At 40.1% G+C, this 14,577-nt stretch overlaps 1 protein-coding gene and 1 pseudogene across 1 annotated transcript in view; both read right to left on the bottom strand.

Moving 5' to 3' along the window:
• Positions 1 to 14,577, bottom strand: part of GABRB2 (gamma-aminobutyric acid type A receptor subunit beta2) — a 389,457-nt gene that overhangs the window by 73,547 nt on the left and 301,333 nt on the right. The gene's annotated exons all lie outside the window — the stretch shown is intronic.
• LOC137220590 (YEATS domain-containing protein 4 pseudogene) lies at positions 11,202 to 12,110 on the bottom strand (annotated as a pseudogene).

Genomic DNA, 14,577 nt, shown 5'->3' with positions numbered 1-14,577 from the left:
ACTGCTGCTGAGGCCAGCTGCTCACACAATATGCTTGTAGCAGCATTCCTGGCAGGCTCTTTCTCAGAAAGCCAGTCTTGTTTATGGTCTTTCCAGCTGACTGAATGCTCTAAAGCTCACCCATGCTGTAGAATCAGGAGAATATATACACCTGTAGGTATGTATCTTCTAGGGCCAGGTCAAAACTAGTGAAATAAAAAGCAGAGTTATGACATTCATTGTTTCATATTAACACAAGAATGACAATAGCAGCAGCAATAACAACATCTTGGACCATTTACTTAAAATGCTTAAAAACAGAAAACCATTGCTGAAGACCACTGAGTTAGCTGGCAGAATCAAGGGGTGTGGGAGGACACAGTTGTTTCCATTTTTTTCTCACCCAAACTCTCAGACCAATGAAATTAGACTCTTAATAGATCAAGTCAAATCAGCTCAATCACAAGAGAAGAATTTATTGACTCATGTAACTGAAAAGTCTTGGGTTTTTTTAAACAGCCTCATCAGAAATCTCTATCTTTTTCTCTCCCCCACTCTCTTTCTCTTTCCTCTGATTGAGAACAAAAAAAAAAAAATCTCTCTTCAAATAGCATATCAGTCTCTCCAAAACGACTCCTCATGGCCTGAGGGTGACATGCCTACCCCAGTACAAATCACTGAGTTTAGGAGAATTGTCTGATTGCTTCGCAAAGCTCACTCTGGAAGTGGGGAATGTGGGTAACTTGCTTGGTAGTCCCACCTGGGAACATGGAATAGCCATTTAGATGCTTCCTCAAAAGCAGAAAGCCAAGGAGTTGAGTTGGGTTTCACAGCTACGTAAGAATAGGATGTGCACTGCAGGGTCTCCATCCAGAACCAGAGCTCAATCTTCTTAGAATATTTTCTTCTACTCCTGTCATGTAAAGCAAGGTATTTCCCTGCTCTCTCCTGTGCTTGTTACAGCAGAGGTGGGAGCTTCTTATTGGTTTATCTCCTCTTAGGGCCCGCTCATTAGAAATAGTGGATTCCTTTTTATTGGATTAACTGATTTATCTTTCCCCGTGAAAGCAAGTTGAGTAACACAAAAAATTAAAACAACTGGCGGCTAAAAGTTTGCTTCTTCTGTTTCTTATATTATCTGAGATGAGGGAGAAGAATTGAGGTCTATTCTTGTTTTTTAATCCTTCAGGTCAATAAAACCATAAACAGACTATTCAGATAGTCCTATATTAAATAAAAGCTACCAGTTATAAGACCCAGCAACTCCATGTTCTGACACATTCTTTGGCATTGGTCATAGTCTACATTTTTGATTAATCATCATTTCTTATCTTGGGGCTTACTATCTACTAAATTCTAGGAACTTTGAAAATATTCACACATTTATAAAGAAGAGTAAGTATCAGCCTCAATTTATAGATAATGAAACTGAAGGTAAGAACATTTAAATTGTTAAAGCAAGGCCACGGAGCTAATAAGGAGAGGAGCTGGGATTCAGAGCCAGACCTGTCTGGCTCCAAGCCCAACTGTCTTACAGGATACCATATTGTTTATGCATGAGACACCATGTTCTTTATCATTTGTTCAAAGATGTCTTTCAGTTGACTAGCCCTTATCAAAACAGCTAAGTGAAGGCCCTCTTAAATAAGGAATGCTCTGTTTTTGGTGAGACTGGGGAACACCATTCATCCAAACCTTCTGGAGCATTAATAGTTAATTTGTTTCTGCATCCCGAGTCTCTCACATCATTGTTTCCTTTCTTTCTAGCTGTCCTCATATTAATAAGTGAGTTTAAATGATCAATGCATAAATACCACAACAAAAACCTATAAGAAGCTGAAATCAAATTTGAGTCTATTCTAATGCCTTCTCCTAAAAGGAAGAGAGGCAAGAATGAATTATCAGAGGGAACAGTATGCAACAGAAGCTCTGGGAGCTTGTTAACAAATGGAGCTGCTTTAAGTTTCAATCACAGAGTCCATGCTTTGGTAGATCTGGAATGGGACCAGCCTGGGTGATTTTTTTTTTTTTTTTAATTTTTATTGGAGTCTAGTTGCTTTACAATGTTATGTTAGTTTCTGCTCTACAGCAAAGTGAATCAGCTATATATATATATATATATATATATATATATATATATATATATATATTCACTCTTTTTTAGATTTCCTTCCCATTTAGGTCACCACAGATCATTCAGTAGGGTTCCCTGCGCTAAACATTACGTTCTCATTAGTTATCTCTTTTTTTTTTTCTTTCCGGTACGTGGGATTCTCACTGTTGTGGCCTCTCCCGTTGCGGAGCACAGGCTCCGGACGCGCAGGCTCAGCGGCCATGGCTCACGGGCGCAGCCACTCCGCGGCAAGTGGGATCTTCCCGGACCAGGGCACGAACCCATGTCCCCTGCATTGGCAGGCGGACTCTCAACTACTGCGCCACCAGGGAAGCCCTAGTTATCTCTTTTATACATAACGGTGTGTATATGTCAATCCCAATCTCCCAATTTAACCCCGGGTGATTTAGATACAAGTGATTCACCAACAGGCAAACAATTTGGAAAATGTTGGTGTAGTAACTCAAAAATTAACTTGATTCTTGTTCGACGTGGTCCCATCCCTCTTGCCCTATTGCTAGATCAAAGTTTGGTGATTATAACCTATAATTGTTAGATTATATTGGAAAGGACACCCTGTAATGATAGCAGACTGGATTAAGTGCCAGGAGTCCTGGGTTCTAATCCTCTCTTGGTCTTAGTTTTGTGTATTCATAAACATTCTGTAAGAGCATTTGGAAAAGTTAAAAATTAAACTATGCAGATTCAGAGGTTTTCTTGAGGGATTTCAGAGATATAGCTTCTAGAGGCTGTACAACTGACAAAAGGGTTTTGAATATAATATTTATTCTACATTGAGACATTTGTGAACCTTGCAGCTTATTTCCCTCAAGGATCAATAGAGTTCTGAGGCATATATGAATTTCTTCTGAAAGAATTTTCAGTAACCTGAGTCTATTTCCCCAGCTTCTTCCATTATTCAGAAACCCTGGATGGGAATTTCAGGGTCCTAAATTTATATACCTATAATATGTACATAATAATCACTGGTAGAAGAACAATAAAGGACATTCCCTAACAAAGACAGGCAAGCTGCATTGTGATCATATACTAGCAAGACAAGAAAAGCAAAAAAACTGATCCAGAGGTACTTAGAAATAATACAAATTTTCTCATATCCTTTAGCAAAGATTATTTGTGATTCTTGGTTCCATTGTAAGCTGCTTGTCATTTCACTGAATTCAACTCTGTTTAACCTGGTAGCCCAGAAATGTGTCTATTTTCTAACTTGCCATTTCCAATCAGCTCACAAAAGAAGTAAAAATGGTCAACAGACATATGAAAATATTTGATCTCACTAACCACCAAAGAAACGCAAAAGGAAATGGTTATTTTTTCATGACTAACAAACTTGAAAACATTTTAAGTTGAGCAAAAATTATAACAGTGTGGAGAGAATTGGGAAAACAGGTCCTCTCATTTAGCTCCGATAAGAAACACAATGTGTACATCCATCAATCCCAATCTCCCAGTCCATCCCACCCACCCCCTTGGTGTCCATACGTTTGTTCTCTACACCTGTGTCTCTAGTTCTGCTTTGTGCAGGGCATAATGCTAGGCACCGAGGATACACAGAGAACCAGCGCTTTTTCATTGTTGCTACGGTTATTCCTGCCAAAGTTCTTAGTCTTTGGGAGAAATGCCTTTCCATGAAAAAAAAAAGAAGACATTTACAAGAAATTGTCTCCTGAGACATACTGACCTACAGCTTCAGGAAAACTTCTTTTCATCCTAGATTATGAACCGTTAAGTGTCTACAATAGGATGTTGAATCACCAGGTAAAAAGAAAAAGTTGGCTATCATACAAAGCTGCTTCTTCTGGGAATGTCAGAGAAAAAGAAGCTGGGGTGGCAAAAGCAGCTAAAAAGCAAGAGGAAATACTAGGTTAATGTTTTTTTTTTCTTTTTTTTAACGAAATAATGCAACATTGTAAACAACTTCTAAATCTCAGTGCCAACCATTTGTTCGTTGCTCATGGGTCTTTGCTCGTCTGCTGAGGTCACTCTACTGGGAAAGGGTGTTGATATCAGACCTACTTCTTTTGCCTTTCAGTTTTTGGGTTCAGTAACCAGGAGCATCCCCTTCTCATGGTGGACACCCAGGCCATGCTCTATCTGAAGGCTTTAGGAGAGGATCCTTCCTTTCTTCCTATCTTCTAGTGGTCACCAGCAATCCCTGGCATTCCTTACCTTGCAATATTATAACTTCAGCTTCTATCTGTCTTAACATGACCATCTTCCTCTGTGTCGCTGTGTCCAAATTTCTTCTCATAAAGATGGCATTCATTGGATTAGGGCCTATCCTTTACCCAGTATGACCTCATCTTGACTTGATTTCATTTCCAAATGTAATCTCTCTTCTTCCACCTCCCAGACTTCATGGTCACTCAGGCCATTCCTTGTGCATGAAGTATGCTCTCCTTTCTCTGTTAGTCATATGCTGCTTCAAGGCCTAACTCATGCATTTGCAATCTCCATTACAGCCTAAATCTATTGTGGACAGGTTTAAAGACTTGCTCACGTACACATTTTAAAATACTATTTGGCATTTGGTGGGTACTCAGAACAGTTTGTTGAATTTATTTTAATTGAGAAAAACATTTTTTTAGTGATTTCTCTGGTGGAGGATCTGTTATGCTCAATTCCAGTCATAGAATTTTACCCGCAGCCATAATGCACGGGAAACCATGCCCTTCTCTAGGAAAACAGATTAAAGGGAGATGACATTGAAATAAAGAGCTCCTATTTAGAATTCTAATAAATGATGCTATTAGGTGTCATTTTCTGAAGATATCTCTAATTGGAGTCGTGTCTTATTCAGAAGTGATTAAAGGTGTCATTTAGGCAAAAAAATCAAACTTTTATGTTTGATTACATCTGTAATTATAATGCATTAACAGAACCGTAAATACAGAAACCTCATGTGCTTTTGATATCAGCTGCTGTGGAAGCCAAAGGCATGTTAATTACCTTAGGTATTCCATGTCATCAATCCAGTGTCTTAGTTTCATACGGTTAATTTATGTTTTGGCAGGTGATTCAAAATCTTTCTATTTTCATATGTGGACCAGTTTCCAAAATTTCCATCATGTACCAGGGTATGTCTGAGCTATGCTAAGAAACTTTTGGAATTAGGAGAATTTGAATTATCCAGCAATCATCTCTTCTACTTTTCCATTTCTCACTTTGTAGGTGGTAAAACTGAGGTCCTTTCATAGACTACGTGACACCTCACGCTTCACTTCTGACATGACCTAACCTTCCACTCACGTGCCTCCCAGTGTAAATCAATCTCCTTTAACAAAGTCTTTGATCTTGGTGATTTTCAGGATGTAAGTTGTCAAAACCCAAATCAAACTAGCACGGGACTGTGAATCTAGAAAGTGCAGGCACAGGTGTCTCTGAGTGATGTAATGACAACATCTAGCCATGATCTCAGTCTTCCCATTTCTTGTCTCTGCTTTCATTTATGTTGGCTCAATTCCCAGGCAGACTCTTCTTGTGCTGGCAGGATGGCTACCAGAAGCTGCCACACTTGTGTCCTGACGCATCCTCAAATCTTGCTGAAATAAAGAGGTATCTTACCCACCCCACAGAGAAGTCCCACGGTTTCATGGCATTGACTGGACTGACTTGGTCACTCATTTATCTTCCAACAGATCACTGTGGCCAGGAGGGATATAATAAAATAATTGGTCAGGTCTGGGTCATGTGTGTACTCTGGAGTCTGCAGGGGTGTAAGTCCTAGTAGATCACAAGGATTATGTGTGGAAGAGGGAGGAGCCTAAGGTGGAGGTGGGGGCAATGGAAGCAGTCTGAACCAGTTGGGGGTAGCATTTTATCACTGACTTTTGTTTAGCCTGTGGGCTTAAGGTGATAATAAAATACAGACCAAATTTCAGTCAATTTTATTATTGTTTTAAAATTCTTTTCAGACAATTGCCTATACCTAGAGAGAACTACTCATGTCTAATCCTCCCTGTTTTTGGTAAGCCACTGTCCCGAGGAAAATATGGACAGAAAAATATTTCAGATGTCCATTATTGTTGTGGATCCAGAAAATGGAGGACTATTATTAATAATATTAAAAGTGTCTTAGCGCATGCTGCACTTTGCACTTTACAGAGTGCTTTCCCATACACATCAAAAGATTATGCCAGATTATTCCTTCATTCATAGATGATGAAACTGAGTTTGAGAGAGTTGAAATGTAGTTCCTGAGATCATAGAGCAAGTTAAGGGCTGTATCCATTTTTTAAAGTGTTGGGCTTTTGTATTAATAACCTGGATCAAACATCACAGTCTCATTTTCATTGTTAGCCCTTTTCTTCTAATAGGTGTCAGGGTCAGGAGAAGAGAAAATCACGAGTTAGAAATAAATATGATACATGGAAAGGTGAGGCACGGGGTCAATAAGTATCAGGATAAAAGACTTCAAAATGGAAATATTTCCATTTGCAGAAAGAGATTAGGAATATCTCTATTCTAGCAAATGCATACTTATTTTTCCCATTAAGCTCTGCACATACCCAAGCATATTTATTATTATTATTACTCAAGAGGAGAATGGGTCAAGAATCTTTTTTTTTTCTCCACGTAGGATACTCTTTGGATCAACTGATCATTTATTGATAAAATAAAATCTTTAGCCACACCCCACCCTAACGTGCAAACTCAGAAAGTTTTAAGAGGAACTGCCACTGTCAAGCCAAATCAAGACCCTGTGGTTTTCAGCAGTGTTCAAAACCTCTGATGGTCATGACAAGACCTAGGTAGCTTATGAAAAATACAGTTCACCTGGTCCCACCCCCAAACTTACTAATCTAGAATCTTGGCTGTGGTCAAGGTAAATATTCTTTTAATAAGTTCCCCAATACTGGTATTTGATTGTTGAATTTGTTCATTTGTTCATCCAATAAATATTTATCAAATAACTACTATGTATATTTTTCTACATGGGGATACATCAATTAAAAAAAAAGGCTAGAATGTACACCCTTAAGCAGGAGAGACAGATGCCAAATGAAGAGCATAATAAATAAGTCAACTCTATGACATGATGGATGGAGAAATAAAAAGCAGAGCAGGTATGGGGTCAAGTGTACCTGGGTGGGTGTGGTTAGGGAGTAGAGGGCAGTACCAAATTGGGTAGTAAGGCTAGGACTTATTGAAAGACTGGAAGGGGATGAGGGAATTACTCAAGCAGATTCTTGGGAGGATGGTTCCAGGCAGAAGGAACAGAGTGTAAGCCCTGGTCAGAAGCATGTCTAGTTCATCTGAAGTGGAGCAAGAAGGTCAGTGTGGCTGGAGCTCAGAGAACCAGGGGAGAATAATAAGATCCAGCATCAGCTAGGCCCATGCGGGGATTTGGGCTATGTATAGACTTTCAGGCCATTTTAAGAAAGTTGGCTTTTACTCTGATTGAAATACAGAGGCATCATAGCCTTTTGAGCAGAACAATTCTATGATCTGTCTTGCCTTTAAAAAAGATCAGTCTGGCTGTTGTGTTGAAAACAGTCTGTAGGGCAGCAAGGGTAGCTACAGGAAGACCAGCTAGAAGCCTTGTTGAAATAATCCAGATAAAAGATTGTGGTGACTCAGACAAGGCTGGTAACAGGGAAGAGGATGAGAAGTAGTCAGATTCTGGATATATTTTGAAGTTATAGCCAGCATGATTTTCAGATGAATTAGAAGTAAGGTGAGCAGAAAAGAGGAATAAAAAATGACTATAGGTGTCTTGGCCAGACTAACTGAAGTTGCCACCAACTTTGGAAGAAAGATCAGTCTTGAACATTTGAGATGTCCATGAGACATTCAAAATATAATGTCAAGAAACTAGATAAGAAACTCCCCTGGAGTTTAGGGGAGGAGTATGGAATGAAGATATTAATTTGAGGCACTCCAGCATGAAGTGGCTGGGGAGCAGATGAGAAACCAGCAAAGAGCTCTGAGGAAGGGCAATCAGTGAAGCAGAAGCAAAACCCAGAGAGGGCTAAGAAGGCTGGTTTCATGAGCCAGTGTCCACTATTAAATAGCTTGTGCTGTCACCTAATACTATGCTTACCCATACTTGGGGTTACTTTTGGTTCGGCAGAACACATGGATTTTATTCAGTTATTTAACAAATAGTTAAGCAGGATGCTGTGTGCTGGGAATTAATCATCAGTCTTTGGAGCCAAGAAATCTCCCCAGATAAAGTGATGTTTAAGTTTTTACCTGGAAAGTGTGAATAGGAATTCATGAAAGACGGAGTTTTAGGGATGAGAAAAAATGTTTCAGGAAGAAGAAACAGGAAGAGCAAAGGCTTAGAAAGGCAAGGGAATGAATACTGTCTCTGTGGAATTGAAAGTAATTCAGCCTGGTGGGAGCCTGGGACTCAAGGACAGGATGAAAAAGCAAGATCTAGAAATGAGCAATAAACAGATCACAAAGGACTTTGAGTACCATGATAAATTTAAAGGTTTTCCTTAGGTTAAAGCAGAAAGTTTGAAGGTTTATAAGAAGGGAAGTGACAATTAGACTTTATAATATGTTTTGATACCTGGTAAAGTGAGTGCCTATGCTTTTATTTTCATTTTTATAGCATGTAATTATTTGCTCTTTATTATTAAATATCTTCTTCCTTACTAAAAAAAAAAAAAAAAAAACCCAAACCATAAAAACAACATAGGCTTTTGTGATGGTTAATTTTATGTGTCAACTCCGCTGGGCTATGACGCTCAGATAGTCAAGCGTTATTCTGGATGTTTCTGTGAAGGTGTTTTTTGGATGATGTTAACATTGAAACTGGTGACTCTGAGTAAAGCAGATTGCCCTCCATATTGTGGATGGGTCTCATCCAATCAGTTGAAGGCCTGAATAGAAAAAAAGATTGACTTCCTTGAGCAAGAAGAAATTCTGCCAGCAGATGGCCTTTGGACTTGAACTACAACATCAGGTCTTTCCCAGCTTCCAGACTGAGGGCCTTTGCATTTGAATAGCAACTTTAGCCCTTCCCTGAGTCTCCAGTCTGCTAGTCTACCTTTCAAATTTTAGATGTGCCAGCCTCCATAATTGCACGAGCAAATTCCTTAAAATAAATTTCTCTCTCTCTATACACACATCCTATCGGCTCTGTCTCTCTGTAAAACCCTGACTAACATATCTGAGAAGGGGAGATTGGAAGCAGGAGGACTCACCAGGCTCTGCATATGCCATGTAGGCTTGGGTAGCTCTCTGAGCATTTGTTTTTCCCTGCCTACTCCACACCAGGGATCTCAGAGAGGCTGTCCTGAGTGCTCCAAGACTGCTCCTGGCATGAGAGTCAGAGCCAGGAGCCAGCGTCCTTACTACCTGCCAAAGCTGGACCAGGAAAAACTCACTTCAAACTGGCAAGATCCCACCTGTAATTTAATTTTAGATAAAGATTCTTAAACATTTAAAAGTTTTCATTTATTAATCTTCTTGTACTTTGTATGCATCCATAGTTTTGTCTTATCAAGAGAGATTCTTTAAATGTTCAAACGACTTCCTGACAAGTCGAATGAGAAATGAGAATGAATAAATAAAGAGCTGGCAAGCCACTGCTGAAACGTGCCAACCTCAAATGGATCTCTGATCCATCCAAGGGTGTTTTGAAGCATGGAGAGAAAACTAGGTGTAAAAAGAATCCTTCCAATTTTTTGTCGGGTTGATCCACTCAGAGAATGAGAAACGTGAACCCTACCCTGGGCCACTCCTGTACTGATGTTCCAAGAGCCCTGATATTTCCCTGCCATGAATCTCACACAATTTCAGGAGCATTTATTAGCCTGCACGTTCAGAAACTCTCTTGATCTCCTGGGAAACTTCTACTGGCCAGGTTTCCTAACGTCCAGTTGACCAGTTGACAAGAGAGGCGGGCTTTCTCTCTCTGTGTTGTCTTAGCTATAAAGAAAGTCCAGCCTTTACTGCTGAGACATAAATAACAACAGCAACATAATCTTCCACACTGAAAAGTATGGCTTTTGTAATTCATAATTTTAAAAAGAAGACAGAGAAAAGATAATGATATTTAAAGAGAAAGAAAGTAGATTTTCAAAATCCTTTGAAAGATGTGTTTAAGTTACTTGATTTATTTCAACAGCTCTCTGCTCTAACCCAAATAAATTAAGGGAAACATCAAAATATCTAGAATTTGACAATTCTCAGCTTTTAAAAATAACATTTAAAAAATGTAAACCTATAAACATAAAATGGAAATTTAGGAGTAAACACTTCTCTCTTCTTTTTGATCCCCTAAAGATTTTGGACTTGTTTCTAATTTCACTGTCAAAGATGCTGTATCTCCAAAAGCTAAACTGAGGCTGTGGAATATATCGGGTAGCAGCTAAGTAAAGGGGTTAAGGGCGTGGGATTTGCAGTTGGCCAGCTCTGGGATGCAATACCAATCATTGCCATTTTGTGTCCTCTGCAACATAGATATGGCAAGAGTTCACACCTCACACGGTTGTTTAGAGAATTGAATTCATAACACATTCTGGGAGGGGAGAGTGTCAGGTACTGGAAATATTTCTCAGGTTCTTCTTTCCTTCCTCCCTTTATTTTGTCTTGTCCTCTTCACTTTCTTCCTCCTTCTCTCCTTTCCCAGGACACCAAGGTGGGAGCAGGTTCTTCTGCTCATCACTATGGATTAGTGATTTTCAAACTCTTTTGTTTATCAACCAATAATAATACATTTTATTATTGTGATTAGGATGAAATTTCTTCTTTGCATTTCCCCTCTCCAACCGCTGCAGCTTCATCTCAGAAATTTCTGGATACTTTCTTTTATTAGTTCTTTTTTTTTTAATCATCTGTAAACTACATTTATTGTGCTTATTGGGCACTGGGCACATCAGATACAAAAGAGTTGGGATGGGGGCAGGTAAGAACTTAAGAAATTAAATATACACATTAATTTTACCACAAATTCTAACTAGGGAAGTACAAAATTTGTACAAATTATACTTTATAATGAAATTTTGATGTCTGTCAAAAGGATAAGCTATACATACAATGTAATAAAAATGTTTTAAAATTGTGCTTAATATCACAGAACTACCCTGAAATGGGTTGATAAAATGCCTATACAGCATTATACACATATATTTCACATTAAAGATTTGACCCCATTGTTGAGAAATCTATGGCTGACAACTATACGTGCAGTTCCTCTAAGAAACATTGCAGCATTTGTAGTCCATCTCTCCTTTAAACTCCACCTTATTTTAGTTTCAATTACTATCGAGTTCTCTTCAGACCCGTTTATATTTTTTGTCTCATCATCTTCTTCGAGTTTCCTGATTTCATTTTTTAAACAATTTATAGTTTCACGACTTCCTTTTAATCTCTCCTTAAGCTCTGCAATTTCAAAGCTTTTTTTTTTTTTCCGCAGCTTCTAATTTTTCTCTGGTCTTCACTTCAAGTTCTGCAAATTCTGTTTCATGCTTATAGGATCCTAAGGTAAGCTGACGAGATGTTAATAATTGTTGTATCATCGCTGTTGCGTCTTGAAATATCATTTCATCATAGAGCTCTGAAACCACTGTCTTTTTTCCCAGCATTGCATTGGTGTCTGATTGAAATAGCTTTAATAAATGATATAGGGTTACAGGTCTTTCATTAGGATCAATGAAAAATACTTTGATGACTATTTCGAATTCACCCCAGCCTGCTTCAGTAATTCCATAGGGAGGCTTAGTAACAACTCTTAAAGGACTGCCATAGCTTTCATGTAATTTAAATTGGATTTTCTTCACATATGCTGACATATCCTCATTTCGATATGGTTTTACATATACTGTCCACGGATGGGTGTGCCCATCCTCTTTTCTTTCCAAAATATCGAGCAACATTACCATAAATGATTGGTTTAACGGTAGTAACCCCCTTCACTCTCCCGCCGGAGTCAGGCCCAGATTCTGCCATTCTCTTGAATATATCGTCCTACGGAAGAAGCCGGCACCACCAGGGAAAGAGACCGGGGCCGGCGGACTCACCGCTCCGCTCAGAGGCCCCACACCTCCCACGCGGTACCAGGAGGAGGGTTTCTAGCCGAAGGAGGATGGGTCAGCAGGACTCGGGGTGCTGAGGGATCACCAACGCCTCACCGCGGGGGGCGTCGCGGAGAGGAGAGCGGTGGAAAGCGGGACCTTTTATTAGTTCTTCACTTTCAGGTTCATTCACTAAATTCCAGTCTACACAGGGTCTTTGGGGAGGTGGAAATGTGTGGGTAGCTTCCCTTGCCCACTGAATTTGTGCCCTTGCTTCATCCCCAGAGTTGACATAGTGGAGAATCTTAGGGCTCATGACCCCCCTCCACCCCATCAGTGACAAAGTGCCCCAGAGCCTCCACCCTCGCCTCCCTTTTCTCCCTTGGGTGCTCTCCCAGCAGTTCTTTGCCCCTTCAGGATTCTTTGCTCCTCTCCCAAATCCTTGCTCTGGTGGCTCTGTCTTATTCTCCGTCAGGGCCATGTGCCTGCTGAGTGGGCCCAGGAGGTGTTGTAGGAGAGTAAGGGGCTTCTGCTCTACCGGTAGGAGAGACACAAAAGCCCTCCGAGTGAGTGATCTAAAAGCCAACCAGACTGTTTACATTGTGAAAACTTCTGCTGGCAATTTTCTGTACCTATTTCTACTAAAAAAGTTTCTCTATTTTTTGTTTTGAGAGTACACGGAAGTATTTTACTTTCTTACATTTATAAGGTGTCAGCTTCCAGGAAAGGGAAGAAAACTGATCATTCCACAACTATAATGGCATAGAAGCTTGTTCACTCTACACACACTCTCATGGAGCTTGTCATATGCTCCTTCCTCAATCTCGGTTTGAGGATTACGACTCTAAAACCTCAGCATGGATTTTTGGCACAAGAAAGATGAAAGTTTCTGTGTCTCTCTGGCTTTACTGTACCTGCCCATAAAGTAAAAGATTCAGTGCCGTGGGGACTTCTTGCATTCTCAGATTAATCTGGCATCACTGGGCTTGCAATTCCTCAAGACGACAACTGGATGGTGCTCAGTAGTGACCGCCTCTTTAGATAGAGCTTGTTTCTCCCCAGTTACCCACAGTCCCCACCACTCCCTATGTATTACACCAGGCCTGTGTTATTTGTCTACAATTTCATTAAGCCCTGTGTCCACATTTGAGCTTCCAAGACATAAGATATATCAATTCTTTAACTAAATTTTGTATCTCATTAGCCTTTTGACCTTCAGAACTGGAACCAATTATTCCCCACCCACTTTGGACATCTATTACTAGAAATACTGTATTACTGATCCAATATCAAATTCATCAGCACTTTCCGAGGTGGAGTGACCAAGGACCTACTAGGTCACGGATGGGAGTGCAGTGATGAATCTAACATCATAAATGAAGCTGTAGAGGAAAAAAAAAAACACATTTCTTTCCTACTCCGTGTTCCAGCCTGTTTGATTCTTTCATGGGTCAAAGACTGCCACTCTAGCGGCACACCTGGGCCAGTGCCATGGGCTGGCTTCCTAAGCTTCATCGTGCCATCTGCTCCGAGGTCTGCCATTTCCCCAGGTCACTACCGCTGAATGGTATGCAGGTCTCCACTTGCCTGGAACCTGCTGCTTTTCTCCTTCCCAGTCTCAGAGAAAGCATCCCTCCCTCTCTCCTGACCCTGAAAGACACTGATGTGCCTCAGTACTTGTGGGGTGCTAAGCATCATCTCTGAGTATCTTCCAGCAGTGTCTCCTTTCTATCCAATACAAATCTCTGAAATGAAAAGATATATATATATAAATACTAATAACCTAGTTGGCTACCTGAAACAAAAGGAAAGATCAGAACATGCACAAATCAACATATTGATAAGAAGACCACCTAAGAAGCCTAATCGTTTGGGGCTTGTCTGCAACTTGTCATCCCATGATCACTCCTTGGTTCTAGGCCATGTGGTGGGGTGATGCTGTAGTGGGTAATGTGCACATTTGGCTAATGCTCTGATACAGAGATTTGAAGAGACAAGAATGTGTTTATTTTGTTGCTGTCTGCTTTAGGAAATCAAGGACTGTGGACTGATTGTGTCTCCTGCCATCCCTGAGAATTTTTCTCACTAAACTGGTATTATTCTGGGAGGTGGATCTAAAGGTTTAGAAAAAGACTCTGTATGGGAAATGTCATATGATATTTCATAATTAGAACAAGTTTCAGAAGAGAGCAAGGGTAGTTCCACTTTAGGATATTACAGTAGTTAGAATATGAGTGGGGGAATTTTCTCATTGCCAATTGATTAGCTTTTTTGGGGGGAAATATCTGGGAATGTTCTCCTCCCAAGGTAAGTAATAGACCATGACCCCACCTACAGTACCATTTCCTATTGGCCCTCTCAGCATACCCCGCCCACACAGGCTCATGAACACACACGCACACACATGCACGCACGCACCACCAGTTATGTGAACGTGTTCATGGATTTGAGCATACATGTGTTCTCTCTGCTGGACAGAAATGTAGAAAGTTA

Source organism: Pseudorca crassidens, chromosome 3 (genome assembly GCF_039906515.1).
Source record: "Pseudorca crassidens isolate mPseCra1 chromosome 3, mPseCra1.hap1, whole genome shotgun sequence".
Taxonomy (NCBI): Eukaryota; Metazoa; Chordata; class Mammalia; order Artiodactyla; family Delphinidae; genus Pseudorca; species Pseudorca crassidens.
This window is presented reverse-complemented; position numbering and strand designations above follow the sequence as displayed.